Here is a 5,152-nt window from a genome sequence, read left to right on the forward strand (position 1 = left end):
AAATTTACCTTATTATATACGCATTTTGTATATTAATTTTAATATATGTGCATTTGAATATATATTTTGATACAAATCTACATTATTTTATGTATTTTCTATATTTATTTCAATTCAAATTTAGCTTATTTTATGTGTCTTTTGTATATGTATTTTCACACAAATTTAATTATTTTTGTTTATTTTTGTATATAGTTTTATACAATTTTACGTTATTTTATGTGTATTTTGTATATTTATATTTATACAAGTAAACATTCTTTTATTGGCATTTAGTTTATTTATTTTGATACGAGTTTACATTATTTTATATGTATTTTGTATACATTTTCTTATACGTATTTACTTCATTTTATGTGTATTTTGTATATATATTTTTATAGAAATCTACGTTATTTTATGTGTATTCGTATATATATTTTGAAACAAATTTACATTGTTTTATGTGTATTTTGCATATCTATTTCAATACAAATTTACCTTATTGTATGTGCATTTTGTATATTTATTGTAATACAAATTTAAATATTTTATGTGTATTTTGGTATATATATTTTCATAAAAAATGCGTTGTTTTATGGGTATTTTGCGTCTTTATTTTCATATAAATTTTATGTGTATCTTGTATATTTATTTTCCTACAAATATACGTTCTATTATCGGAATTTTGTTTATTTATTTTGATCGAATTTTCATTTTTTTAGGTGTATTTGATATATATATTTTTATACTTATTTACATAATTTTATATGTATTTTGAATATATATTTTCATAGAAATTTACTCTATATGTATAAACAAAATAACACAAAAATAATTTAAATTTGTATGAAAATAAATATACAAAATACACATAAAATTAGGTAAATTTGTATTGAAATACATATACAAAATACACTTAAAATAATGTAAATTTGAATGAAATTATATAAACAAATACACTTAAAATGACGTTAATTTGTATAAAATATATATAAAAAATACACATTAAATAATGAAAATATGTATAAAAAAATATATACAAAACACAAATACTATAATATAAAATCGTATCAAAGTATATACACAGAATATTAATAAAATAATGTACATTTGTACGAAAACTAAGATGCAAAATACCTAAAAAATAACGCATTTTTTATAAAATTATATATACCAAAATACACATAAAATATTTGAATTTGTATTAAAATAAATATACAAAATGCACATACAATAAGGTAAATTTGTATTGAAATAGATATACAAACAATGTAAATTTGTTTCAAAATATATATACGAATACACATAAAATAACGTAGATTTCTATAAATATATATATATACAAAATACAAATAAAATTAAGTAAATACGAATCAAAAATGTATACAAAATACACATAAAATAATGTAAATTCGTATAAATATAAATAAACAAAATACCAATAAGAGAATGTGTATTTGTATAAATATAAATATACAAAATGCACATAAAATAACGTAAATGTGTATAAAACTATATACAAAAATACACAGAAGTAATAAAATTTGCATGAAAATAGATATACAAAATACACAAAAAATAAGCTAAATTTGAATTGAAATATATATACAAAATACATAAAATAAAGTAAATTCGTTTCAAAATATTTTTAACAAATACACATATAATAACGTAAACTTGTAAAAAAAAAATATATAAACAAAATATACATTAAGTAATGTAAATACGTATAAAAAAATATTTACAAAATACACCAATAATCAAGTCATTCGTATCAAAATAAATAAACAAAAAACTAATTAAATAATGTAAATTTGTATGAGAAAACATATAAAAAATACATATAAAATAACGTTTTAAGTTTCTATAAAAATATATGTACAAAAATGCACATAAAATTAGTTTGCATAAAAAAGTATATACAAAACACACATTAGATAATGTAAATGAGTATAAAAATATGTATACAAAATACCTATGAAATAATCTAAATTCGTATCGAGTTAAATTAAGAAAATAACACTAAAATAATGTAATTTTGGATGAAAATGTATATAGAAAACACACATAAAATAACCTAAATACAAATACAAATATACACATTAAATAATTTAAAATTGAATTAAATAAATATACAAAATAAACATAAAATAAGGTAAATTTGTAATAAAATATATGTAAGAATACACACAAAATAATATAAATTTGTATGAAAATATATATACAAATACTCATAAAATAACATGAATTTGTATAAAATGTTTCAAAATATATACGAATACACACAATAAAATAACGTAAATTTTTATGAAAATGTATATATAAAATACACATAAAATAGTTTAAATACGTAGAAAAATATATATTCAAAATAAACATAAAATAATGTAAATTCGTAAAAAATTAAATACACAAAATTCATATAAAAGAATGTATATTTGTAGGAAAATATATATACAAAAAACAAATAAAATAACTAGAATTTGTATAAAAATATATACAAAAATACATAAAAATAATTTAAATTTGTTTGAAAATAGATATGCAAAATACACATAAAGTTAGGCAAATTTGTATTGAAATACATTTGTATGAAAATATATAAACAAATACATATAAAATCACGTAAATTTGGATAAAATATATATATACAAAATATACATTAAATATTTTAAATATGTATAAGTATATATTATATTATATATATTTTTATTGATATTTGCGTTATTTATGTGTATTCTCATAGAAATTTACATTATTTTATTGGTATTTTGTCTATTTATTTTTATACGAATTACATGATTATTTGTGTATTTTTTACATTTTTTTTATACGTATTTACATTATTTAATGTGTCTTTTGTTTATATATTTTTATACAAATTTACTTTATTATATGTGTATTTGTATAGGTATTTTGATACAAATTTACATTATTTTATGTATTTTGTATATATATTTCAATTCAAATTTAGCTTATTTTATGTGTATTTTGTATATCTATTTATTTTAATACAAAATCAAATATTTTATGTTTTTTCGTATATATATTTTTATAAAAAATGCGTTATTTTATGGGTATTTTGCATCTTAATTTTCATACAAATTTACATTATTTTATTAATATTTTCTGTATTTATTTTGATACGATTTTACATTATTTTATTTGTGTTTTGAATATATTTTTTTTATACATATTTCCATTATTTAATGTGCTTTTTGTATATATATTTGATACAAATTTACGTTATTTTAAGTCTATATGTTTATATATTTTCATTCAAATTTACATTATTTTATGTGTATTTTGTATATGTATTTCAATACAAATTTACCTAATTTTATATGTTTTTTGTATATTTATTTTCATACAAGTTTAAATTATTTTATGTGTATTTTGTATATAGTTTTATACAAATTTAGGTTATTTTATGTGTATTTTGTATATCTATTTTCATACAAATACACATTCTTTTCATGATATTTTGTTTATTTATTTTGACACGAATTAACATTATTTAATGTGTATTTTGTATATATATTTTTATACGTATTTACATTTTTTCAAGTGTATTTTGTATATATATTTCTATAGAAATCTGCGTTATTTTATGTGTATTCGTATATATCTTTTGAAACAAATTTACATTGTTTTATGTGTATTTTGCATATTTTTTTAATACAAATTTACCTTAATGTATGTGCATTTTGTATATTAATTTTAATACACTTTTGATTAATATATTTTTATTTTTGTATATGTATTTTTATAAAAATATGCTTTATTTTATGGGTATTTTGCATCTTTATTTTCATACAAATTTACATTATTTTATTGATATTCTGTGTATTTATTTTGATATGATTTTACATTATTCTATGTGTATTTTGTATATATATTTTATATAAAATGTATTTGTTTTCATTTCACACAAATCTTCATTATTTTATGTGTTTTTTGTACATGTATTTAAATACAAATTTAACTAGTTATATGTGCATTTTGTATATCTATTTTGTATGTATATTTTCATAGAAATTTACTCTATTTTATGAGTATTCGTATATATATTTTAATACAAATTTACATTATTAATGTGTATTTTGCATATCTATTTCAATACAAATTTACTTTATTGTACGTGCATTTTGTATATTTATTTTAATACAAATTTATTTATTTTATATGTATTTTTGTATATATATTTTTATGCAAATATGCGTTATTATATGGATATTTTGAATCTTTATTTTCATACAAATTTACATTATTTTATTGATATTCTCTTTATTTATTTTGATACGATTTAACATTATTCTATGTGTTTTTTTTTATATATATATATATATATATATATATATATATATATATATATATATATATATATATATATATATATATATATATATATATATATATATATATATATATATATATATATATATTTATATATATATATATATATATATATATATTTACATTATTTAATGCTAATTTTGTATATATTTTTTATCCAAATTTACATTATTTTATGTGTATTTGTTTATATATTTTCATGCATATTTACACTATTTTATGTGTTTTTTGTATAAATATTTTTCTACGTATTTAAATTATTTTATGTGTATTTTGTATATACATTTTCATAAAAAAATTACGTTATTTTATTGTGTGTATAAGTATATATTTTGATACAAATTTTATACAAATTCATGTTATTTAATGTGTATTTGTATATATATTTTCATACAAATTTATATTATTTTATGTGTATTTTTTCATATATTTCATTACAAATTTACCTTATTTTATGTTTATTTTGTATATTTATTTCATTCAATTTTAAATTATTTTATGTGTATATTTGCATTTGTATTTAGGATATTTTATGTGTATTTTGTATATATATTTTCATCCAAAATTACATTATTTTATTGGTATTTCTTAATTTAATTCGATATGAATTTAGATTATTTCATAGGTATTTTGAATACATATTTTTATACTCATTTACATTATCTAATGTGTGTTTTGTATATATATTTTTATGCAAATTTATCTAATGTTCATTTTTGTACATATATTTTTATAGAAATTTGCGTTATTTTATGTATATATTTTATATAAATTTACGTTATTTTATGTGCATTTTGTATATTTATATTTATAC

This window comes from Eriocheir sinensis, unplaced genomic scaffold, assembly GCF_024679095.1.
Source record: "Eriocheir sinensis breed Jianghai 21 unplaced genomic scaffold, ASM2467909v1 Scaffold74, whole genome shotgun sequence".
NCBI lineage: Eukaryota > Metazoa > Arthropoda > Malacostraca > Decapoda > Varunidae > Eriocheir > Eriocheir sinensis.